We start from the raw sequence: 11524 nt of genomic DNA, 5'->3' as shown, positions 1-11524 counted from the left end.
ATGGTACTGAGGCAGTGTAGGGAACTATGGTACTGAGGCACTATGTTACTGAGGCAGTGTAGGGAACTATGGTACTGAGGCAGTGTAGGGAACTATGGTACTGAGGCAGTGTAGGGAACTATGGTACTGAGGCAGTGTAGGGAACTATGGTACTGAGCAGTGTAGGAGGCAGTGTAGGGAACTATGGTACTGAGGCAGTGTAGGGAACTATGGTACTGACTGAGGGAACTATGTGTGAGGGTGTAACTATGGTAGGCAGTGAGGGAACTATGGTACTGAGGCAGTGTAGGGAACTATGGTACTGAGGCAGTGTAGGGAACTATGGTACTGAGGCAGTGTAGGGAACTATGGTACTGAGGCAGTGTAGGGAAACTATGGTACTGAGGCAGTGTAGGGAACTATGGTACTGAGGGAACATGGTGTACGGAACTATGGTACTGAGGCAGTGTAGGGAACTATGGTACTGAGGCAGTGTAGGGAACTATGGTACTGAGGCAGTGTAGGGAACTATGGTACTGAGGCAGTGTAGGGAACTATGGTACTGAGGCAGTGTAGGGAACTATGGTACTGAGGCAGTGTAGGGAACTATGGTAGGCAGTGAGGGAACTATGGTGAGGCAGTGTAGGGAACTATGGTACTGAGGCAGTGTAGGGAACTATGGTACTGAGGCAGTGTAGGGAACTATGGTACTGAGGCAGTGTAGTGAACTATGGACATGAGGCAGTGTAGGGAACTATGGTACTGAGGCAGTGTAGGGAACTATGGTACTGAGGCAGTGTAGGGAACTATGGTACTGAGGCAGTGTAGGGAACTATGGTACTGAGGCAGTGTAGGGAACTATGGTACTGAGGCAGTGTAGGGAACTATGGTACTGAGGCAGTGTAGGGAACTATGGTACTGAGGCAGTGTAGGGAACTATGGTACTGAGGCAGTGTAGGGAACTATGGTACTGAGGCAGTGTAGGGAACTATGGTACTGAGGCAGTGTAGGGAACTATGGTACTGAGGCAGTGTAGGGAACTATGGTACTGAGGCAGTGTAGGGAACTATGGTACTGAGGCAGTGTAGGGAACTATGGTACTGAGGCAGTGTAGGGAACTATGGTACTGAGGCAGTGTAGGGAACTATGGTACTGAGGCAGTGTAGGGAACTATGGTACTGAGGCAGTGTAGGGAACTATGGTACTGAGGCAGTGTAGGGAACTATGGTACTGAGGCAGTGTAGGGAACTATGGTACTGAGGCAGTGTAGGGAACTATGGTACTGAGGCAGTGTAGGGAACTATGGTACTGAGGCAGTGTAGGGAACTATGGTACTGAGGCAGTGTATGGAACTATGGGGAACTATGGTACTGAGGCAGTGTAGGGAACTATGGTATGGTACTGAGGCAGTGTAGGGAACTATGGTACTGAGGCAGTGAAGGGAACAGTGTGTAGGGAACTATGGTACTGAGGCAGTGTAGGGAACTATGGTACTGAGGCAGTGTAGGGAACTATGGTACTGAGGCAGTGTAGGGAACTATGGTACTGAGGCAGTGTAGGGAACTATGGTACTGAGGCAGTGTAGGGAACTATGGTACTGAGGCAGTGTAGGGAACTATGGTACTGAGGCAGTGTAGGGAACTATGGTACTGAGGCAGTGTAGGGAACTATGGTACTGAGGCAGTGTAGGGAACTATGGTACTGAGGCAGTGTAGGGAACTATGGTACTGAGGCAGTGTAGGGAACTATGGTACTGAGGCAGTGTAGGGAACTATGGTACTGAGGCAGTGTAGGGAACTATGGTACTGAGGCAGTGTAGGGAACTATGGTACTGAGGCAGTGTAGGGAACTATGGTGTAGGGAACTGGTACTGAGGCAGTGTAGGGAACTATGGTACTGGTACTATGGTAGAGGCAGTGTAGGGAACTATGGTACTGAGGCAGTGTAGGGAACTATGGTACTGAGGCAGTGTAGGGAACTATGGTACTGAGGCAGTGTAGGGAACTATGGTACTGAGGCAGTGAAGGAACATGTGTAGGGAACTATGGTACTGAGGCAGTGTAGGGAACTATGTAGGGAACTATGGTACTGAGACAGTGTCGGGAGCTATGGTACTGAGGCAGTGTAGGGAACTATGGTACTGAGGAGGTTAAGGGAACTATGGTACTGAGGCAGTGTAGGGAACTATGGTACTGAGGCAGTGTAGGGAACTATGGTACTGAGGCAGTGTAGGGAACTATGGTACTGAGGCAGTGTAGGGAACTATGGTACTGAGGCAGTGTAGGGAACTATGGTACTGAGGCAGTGTAGGGAACTATGGTACTGAGGCAGTGTAGGGAACTATGGTACTGAGGCAGTGTAGGGAACTATGGTACTGAGGCAGTGTAGGGAACTATGGTACTGAGGCAGTGTAGGGAACTATGGTACTGAGGCAGTGTAGGGAACTATGGTACTGAGGCAGTGTAGGGAACTATGGTACTGAGGCAGTGTAGGGAACTATGGTACTGAGGCAGTGTAGGGAACTATGGTACTGAGGCAGTGTACTATGGTACTGAGGCAGTGTAGGGAACTATGGTACTGAGGCAGTGTAGGGAACTATGGTACTGAGGCAGTGTAGGGAACTATGGTACTGAGGCAGTGTAGGGAACTATGGTACTGAGGCAGTGTAGGGAACTATGGTACTGAGGCAGTGTAGGGAACTATGGTACTGAGGCAGTGTAGGGAACTATGGTACTGAGGCAGTGTAGGGAACTATGTGTAGGGAACTATGGTACTGAGGCAGTGTAGGGAACTATGGTACTGAGGCAGTGTAGGGAACTATGGTACTGAGGCAGTGTAGGGAACTATGGTACTGAGGCAGTGTAGGGAACTATGGTACTGAGGCAGTGTAGGGAACTATGGTACTGAGGCAGTGTAGGGAACTATGGTACTGAGGCAGTGTAGGGAACTATGGTACTGAGGCAGTGTAGGGAACTATGGTACTGAGGCAGTGTAGGGAACTATGGTACTGAGGCAGTGTAGGGAACTATGGTACTGAGGCAGTGTAGGGAACTATGGTACTGAGGCAGTGTAGGGAACTATGGTACTGAGGCAGTGTAGGGAACTATGGTACTGAGGCAGTGTAGGGAACTATGGTACTGAGGCAGTGTAGGGAACTATGGTACTGAGGCAGTGTAGGGAACTATGGTACTGAGGCAGTGTAGGGAACTATGGTACTGAGGCAGTGTAGGGAACTATGGTACTGAGGCAGTGTAGGGAACTATGGTACTGAGGCAGTGTAGGGAACTATGGTACTGAGGCAGTGTAGGGAACTATGGTACTGAGGCAGTGTAGGGAACTATGGTACTGAGGCAGTGTAGGGAACTATGGTACTGAGGAAGTGTAGGTAACTATGGTACTGAGGCAGTGTAGGGAACTATGGTACTGAGGGAACTATGGTACTGAGGCAGTGTAGGGAACTATGGTGAGGCAGTGTAGGGAACTATGGTACTGAGGCAGTGTAGGGAACTATGGTACTGAGGCCGTGTAGGGAACTATGGTACAGTGTAGGGAACTATGGTACTGAGGCAGTGTAGGGAACTATGGTGCTGAGGCAGTGTAGGGAACTATGGTACTGAGGCAGTGTAGGGAACTATGGTACTGAGGCAGTGTAGGGAACTATGGTACTGAGACAGTGTAGGGAACTATGGTACTGAGGCAGTGTAGGGAACTATGGTGCTGAGGCAGTGTAGGGAACTATGGTACTGAGGCAGTGTAGGGAACTATGGTACTGAGGCAGTGTAGGGAACTATGGTACTGAGGCAGTGTAGGGAACTATGGTACTGAGGCAGTGTAGGGAACTATGGTACTGAGGCAGTGTAGGGAACTATGGTACTGAGGCAGTGTAGGGACCTAGGCAGTGTAGGGAACTATGGTACTGAGGCAGTGTAGGGAACTATGGTACTGAGGCAGTGTAGGGAACTATGGTACTGAGGCAGTGTAGGGAACTATGGTACTGAGGCAGTGTAGGGAACTATGGTACTGAGGCAGTGTAGGGAACTATGGTACTGAGGCAGTGTAGGGAACTATGGTACTGAGGCAGTGTAGGGAACTATGGTACTGAGGCAGTGTAGGGAACTATGGTACTGAGGCAGTGTAGGGAACTATGGTACTGAGGCAGACTAGTGAACTATGGTACTGAGGCAGTGTAGGGAACTATGGTACTGAGGCAGTGTAGGGAACTATGGTACTGAGGCAGTGTAGGGAACTATGGTACTGAGGCAGTGAAGGGAACTATGGTACTGAGGCAGTGTAGGGAACTATGGTACTGAGGCAGTGTAGGGAACTATGGTACTGAGGCAGTGTAGGGAACTATGGTACTGAGGCAGTGAAGGGAACTATGGTACTGAGGCAGTGTAGCGAACTATGGTACTGAGGCAGCGAAGGGAACTATGGTACTGAGGCAGTGAAGGGAACTATGGTACTGAGGCAGTGAAGGGAACTATGGTACTGAGGCAGTGTAGGGAACTATGGTACTGAGGCAGTGTAGGGAACTATGGTACTGAGGCAGTGTAGGGAACTATGGTACTGAGGCAGTGTAGGGAACTATGGTACTGAGGCAGTGTAGGGAACTATGGTACTGAGGCAGTGTAGGGAACTATGGTACTGAGGCAGTGTAGGGAACTATGGTACTGAGGCAGTGTAGGGAACTATGGTATTGAGGTGTAGGGAACTATGGTACTGAGGCAGTGTAGGGAACTATGGTACTGAGGCAGTGCAGGGAACTATGGTACTGAGGCAGTGTAGGGAACTATGGTGCTGAGGCAGTGTAGGGAACTATGGTACTGAGGCAGTGTAGGGTACTATGGTGTGTGAGGGAACTATGGTGCTGAGGCAGTGTAGGGAACTATGGTATATGGTACTGAGGCAGTGCAGGGAACTATGGTACTGAGGCAGTGTAGGGAACTATGGTGCTGAGGCAGTGTAGGGAACTATGGTGCTGAGGCAGTGTAGGGAACTATGGTGCTGAGGCAGTGTAGGGAACTATGGTACTGAGGCAGTGTAGGGAACTATGGTACTGAGGCAGTGTAGGGAACTATGGTACTGAGGCAGTGTAGGGAACTATGGTACTGAGGCAGTGTAGGGAACTATGGTACTGAGGCAGTGTAGGGAACTATGGTACTGAGGCAGTGTAGGGAACTATGGTACTGAGGCAGTGTAGGGAACTATGGTACTGAGGCAGTGTAGGGAACTATGGTGCTGACTATGGTGAGTGTAGGGAACTATGGTACTGAGGCAGTGTAGGGAACTATGGTACTGAGGCAGTGTAGGGAACTATGGTACTGAGGCAGTGTAGGGAACTATGGTACTGAGGCAGTGTAGGGAACTATGGTACTGAGGCAGTGTAGGGAACTATGGTACTGAGGCAGTGTAGGGGTACTGAGGCAGTGTATATGGTACTGAGGCAGTGTAGGGAACTATGGTACTGAGGCAGTGTAGGGAACTATGGTACTGAGGCAGTGTAGGGAACTATGGTACTGAGGCAGTGTAGGGAACTATGGTGCTGAGGCAGTGTAGGGAACTATGGTACTGAGGCAGTGAAGGGAACTATGGTACTGAGGCAGTGTAGGGAACTATGGTACTGAGGCAGTGTAGGGAACTATGGTACTGAGGCAGTGTAGGGAACTAGGGTCCTGAGGCAGTGTAGGGAACTATGGTACTGAGGCAGTGTAGGGAACTATGGTACTGAGGCAGTGTAGGGAACTATGGTACTGAGGCAGTGTAGGGAACTATGGTACTGAGGCAGTGTAGGGAACTATGGTACTGAGGCAGTGTAGGGAACTATGGTACTGAGGCAGTGTAGGGAACTATGGTACTGAGGCAGTGTAGGGAACTATGGTACTGAGGCAGTGTAGGGAACTATGGTACTGAGGCAGTGTAGGGAACTATGGTACTGAGGCAGTGTAGGGAACTATGGTAGGCAGTGTAGGGAACTATGGTACTGAGGCAGTGTAGGGAACTATGGTACTGAGGCAGTGTAGGGAACTATGACTGACAGTGTAGGGAACTATGGTACTGAGGCAGTGTAGGGAACTATGGTACTGAGGCAGTGTAGGGAACTATGGTACTGAGGCAGTGTAGGGAACTATGGTACTGAGGCAGTGTAGGGAACTATGGTACTGAGGCAGTGTAGGGAACTATGGTACTGAGGCAGTGTAGGGAACTATGGTACTGAGGCAGTGTAGGGAACTATGGTACTGAGGCAGTGTAGGGAACTATGGTACTGAGGCAGTGTAGGGAACTATGGTACTGAGGCAGTGTAGGGAACTATGGTACTGAGGCAGTGTAGGGAACTATGGTACTGAGGCAGTGTACACGAAGTTCACAGAGAGGAGCAGGATCCTCCCTCGGAAGCTGGTGGCCGGGGCTGAGGGATACGCCCTCGTCTTCACTACAGGGAGAAATGTCTTCTAATAAGTGATTGGGGCGAGTTTTTTTAAATTGGAGTGTCAGAAACCTGGCCAACAGATGTCAGAATACTGGTGACAAGGTGTTCTGACAAGGGTGTTGCTGACACAACACCCTTGTCAGAACACCCTTAAACAATCATCTTAAAAGGATTATCTGACAAGACCCGGGTAAGAATTAACCTTAAAAGTCATTTTAGTACAAAGACCCACGTCAGAATATCTATGGACCAAGGCATAGTAAATACCCAGGTCCTGCTGACCTCGATAAAACTGATGCTGCTCTGTTGGGCCCACCAGGCCAGCCATTCTCTAAGGACAACTTCAAACTATTTAGGTAAATAAATATTTCACCCCAGTGTATGCTCAAGTCTCAGCTTACTAGGACAGTCTCAGCTTACTAGGACAGTCTCAGCTTTCTAGGACAGTCTCAGCTTACCAGGACAGTCTCAGTTTACCAGGACAGTCTCAGCTTTCTAGGACAGTCTCAGCTTACCAGGGCAGTCTCAGCTTACCAGGACAGTCTCAGCTTACCAGGACAGTCTCAGCTTAACAGGACAGTCTCAGCTTACCAGGACAGTCTCAGCTTACAGTCTCAGCTTACCAGGACAGTCTCAGCTTACCAGTCTCAGCTTTCTACAGCCAGCTCCAGGATAGTCTCAGCTTACCAGGACAGTCTCAGCTTACCAGGACAGTCTCAGCTTACCAGGACAGTCTCAGCTTACCAGGACAGTCTCAGCTTACCAGGACAGTCTCAGCTTACCAGGACAGTCTCAGCTTACCAGGACAGTCTCAGCTTACCAGGACAGTCTCAGCTTACCAGGACAGTCTCAGCTTACCAGGACAGCCTCAGCTTACCAGGACAGTCTCAGCTTACCAGGACAGCCTCAGCTTACCAGGACAGTCTCAGCTTAACAGGACAGTCTCAGCTTACCAGGACAGTCTCAGCTTACCAGGACAGCCTCAGCTTACCAGGACAGCCTCAGCTTACCAGGACAGTCTCAGCTTACCAGGACAGCCTCAGCTTACCAGGACAGCCTCAGCTTACCAGGACAGTCTCAGCTTACCAGGACAGCCTCAGCTTACCAGGACAGCCTCAGCTTACCAGGACAGTCTCAGCTTACCAGGACAGTCTCAGCTTACCAGGACAGTCTCAGCTTACCAGGACAGTCTCAGCTTACCAGGACAGTCTCAGCTTACCAGGACAGCCTCAGCTTAACAGGACAGCCTCAGCTTACCAGGACAGTCTCAGCTTACCAGGACAGTCTCAGCTTACCAGGACAGACTCAGCTTACCAGGACAGTCCTCAGCTCAGCTTAACAGGCTTACAGGACAGTCTCAGCTTACCAGGACAGTCTCAGCTTACCAGGACTCAGCTCTCAGCTTACCAGGACTCAGTTACCAGGACAGCCTCAGCTTACCAGGACAGTCTCAGCTTACCAGGACAGTCTCAGCTTACCAGGACAGTCTCAGCTTACCAGGACAGTCTCAGCTTACCAGGACAAAGCTTCAACTTACCAGGACAAAGTTTTAGTTCATTAGAACAAGATTTCTGACTATATAAATACCAGTAGTGTTTTCTGATATATTTTAAACAATAAATATCTTAATATAACCAGTGATCTAGACTTGTTATATATTTGCACAGTTTAATATCAGGATAACACACGCCAGGATAACACACGCCAGGATAACACACGCCAGGATAACATGCCAGGATAACACACGCCAGGATAACACGCGCCAGGATAACACATGCCAGGATAACACACGCCAGGATAACACACGCCAGGATAACACACGCCAGGATAACACACGCCAGGATAACACATGCCAGGATAACACGCCAGGATAACACACGCCAGGATAACACACGCCAGGATAACACGCGCCAGGATAACACATGCCAGGATAACACGCCAGGATAACACACGCCAGGATAACACACGCCAGGATAACACACGCCAGGATAACACATGCCAGGATAACACGCCAGGATAACACACGCCAGGATAACACACGCCAGGATAACACGCGCCAGGATAACACATGCCAGGATAACACACGCCAGGATAACACATGCCAGGATAACACGCGCCAGGATAACATACGCCAGGATAACACACGCCAGGATAACACACGCCAGGATAACACATGCCAGGATAACACATGCCAGGATAACACGCGCCAGGATAACACACGCCAGGATAACACACGCCAGGATAACACACGCCAGGATAACACACGCCAGGATAACACACGCCAGGATAACACACGCCAGGATAACACACGCCAGGATAACACATGCCAGGATAACACACGCCAGGATAACACACGCCAGGATAACACACGCCAGGATAACACACGCCAGGATAACACACGCCAGGATAACACACGCCAGGATAACACACGCCAGGATAACACACGCCAGGATAACACACGCCAGGATAACACACGCCAGGATAACACACGCCAGGATAACACACGCCAGGATAACACGCGCCAGGATAACACACGCCAGGATAACACACGCCAGGATAACACGCGCCAGGATAACACACGCCAGGATAACACACGCCAGGATAAGATACGCCAGAATAACACACGCCAGAATAACACACGCCAGGATAACACACGCCAGGATAACACACGCCAGGATAACACACGCCAGGATAACACACGCCAGGATAACACACGCCAGGATAACACACGCCAGAATAACACACGCCAGAATAACACACGCCAGAATAACACACGCCAGGATAACACGCCAGGATAACACACGCCAGGATAACACACGCCAGGATAACACACGCCAGGATAACACATGCCAGGAAAACACACGCCAGAATAACACACGCCAGGATAACACATGCCAGGGTAACACACGCCAGAATAACACACGCCAGGATAACACGCCAGGATAACACACGCCAGGATAACACACGCCAGGATAACACACGCCAGGATAACACACGCCAGGATAACACACGCCAGGATAACACACGCCAGGATGACACATGCCAGGATAACACACGCCAGGATAACACATGCCAGGATAACACACGCCAGGATAACACACGCCAGAATAACACACGCCAGGATAACACACGCCAGGATAACACACGCCAGGATAGCACATACCAGGATAACACGCCAGAATAACACGCCAGGATAACACACGCCAGGATAACACATGTCAGGATAACACACGCCAGGATAACACACGCCTGGATAACACACGCCAGGATAGCACACGCCAGAATAGCATGCCAGGATAAGACACACCAGGATAACGCAAGTCAGGATAACGCACGCCAGGATAACACACGCCAGGATAACACACGCCAGGATAACACACGCCAGGATAACACATGCCAGGATAACACATGCCAGAATAACACACGCCAGGATAACACACGCCAGGATAACACACGCGATGATAAAAAAAGTTAATTCTCAACTATCTCAACTCTGACTCCCACCTCTATGCCACATCTATCCCTCTACTAACCCACCTCTATGCCACATCTATCCCTCTACTAACCCACCTCTATGCCACATCTATCCCTCTACTAACCCACCTCTATGCCACATCTATCCCTCTACTAACCCACCTCTATGCCACATCTATCCCTCTACTAACCCACCTCTATGCCACATCTATCACTAACCCACCTCTATGCCACATCTATCCCTCTACTAACCCACCTCTATGCCACATCTATCCCTCTACTAACCCACCTCTATGCCACATCTATCCCTCTACTAACCCACCTCTATGCCACATCTATCCCTCTACTAACCCACCTCTATGCCACATCTATCCCTCTACTAACCCACCTCTATGCCACATCTATCCCTCTACTAACCCACCTCTATGCCACATCTATCCCTCTACTAACCCACCTCTATGCCACATCTATCCCTCTACTAACCCACCTCTATGCCACATCTATCCCTCTACTAACCCACCTCTATGCCACATCTATCCCTCTACTAACCCACCTCTATGCCACATCTATCCCTCTACTAACCCACCTCTATGCCACATCTATCCCTCTACTAACCCACCTCTATGCCACATCTATCCCTCTACTAACCCACCTCTATGCCACATCTATCCCTCTACTAACCCACCTCTATGCCACATCTATCCCTCTACTAACCCACCTCTATGCCACATCTATCCCTCTACTAACCCACCTCTATGCCACATCTATCCCTCTACTAACCCACCTCTATGCCACATCTATCCCTCTACTAACCCACCTCTATGCCACATCTATCCCTCTACTAACCCACCTCTATGCCACATCTATCCCTCTACTAACCCACCTCTATGCCACATCTATCCCTCTACTAAGCCACCTCTATGCCACATCTATCCCTCTACTAACCCACCTCTATGCCACATCTATCCCTCTACTAACCCACATTTATCCATCTACTATCCCACCTCTATGTCACATCTATCCCACATCTATCCCACATCTATTCCACATCTATCCCACATCTATCCCACATCTATCCCACATCTATTCCACATCTATCCCACATCTATTTCCACATCTATCCCACATCTATTCCACATCTATCCCACATCTATCCCACATCTATTCCACATCTATCCCACATCTATCCCACATCTATCCCACATCTATTCCACATCTATCCCACATCTATTCCACATCTATCCCACATCTATCCCACATCTATCCCACATCTATCCCACATCTATCCCACATCTATCCCACATCTATCCCACATCTATCCCACATCTATACATCTAACATCTATCCCACATCTATCCCACATCTATCCCACATCTATCCCACATCTATCCCACATCTATTCCACATCTATCCCACATCTATCCCACATCTATCCCACATCTATTCCACATCTAACATCTATTCTATCCCACATCTATCCGATCTATCCCACAATCCCACATCTATCCCACATCTATTCCATCTATCCCACATCTATCCCACATCTATCCCACATCTATTCCACATCTATCCCACATCTATTCCACATCTATCCCACATCTATTCCACATCTATCCCACATCTATCCCACATCTATCCCACATC

At 49.4% G+C, this 11524-nt stretch overlaps 1 long non-coding RNA gene across 1 annotated transcript in view; it reads right to left on the bottom strand.

Annotated features, from left to right (window-relative positions):
• The window catches only part of LOC138854916 (uncharacterized), a 415629-nt gene that overhangs the window by 201303 nt on the left and 202802 nt on the right, over window positions 1-11524 (bottom strand). The window lies entirely within an intron of this gene.

This window comes from Cherax quadricarinatus, chromosome 74 (assembly GCF_038502225.1).
Source record: "Cherax quadricarinatus isolate ZL_2023a chromosome 74, ASM3850222v1, whole genome shotgun sequence".
NCBI classification, from domain to species: Eukaryota; Metazoa; Arthropoda; class Malacostraca; order Decapoda; family Parastacidae; genus Cherax; species Cherax quadricarinatus.
The sequence above is the reverse complement of the archived record's forward strand: the minus strand, read 5'-3'. Positions and strand labels throughout refer to the sequence as shown.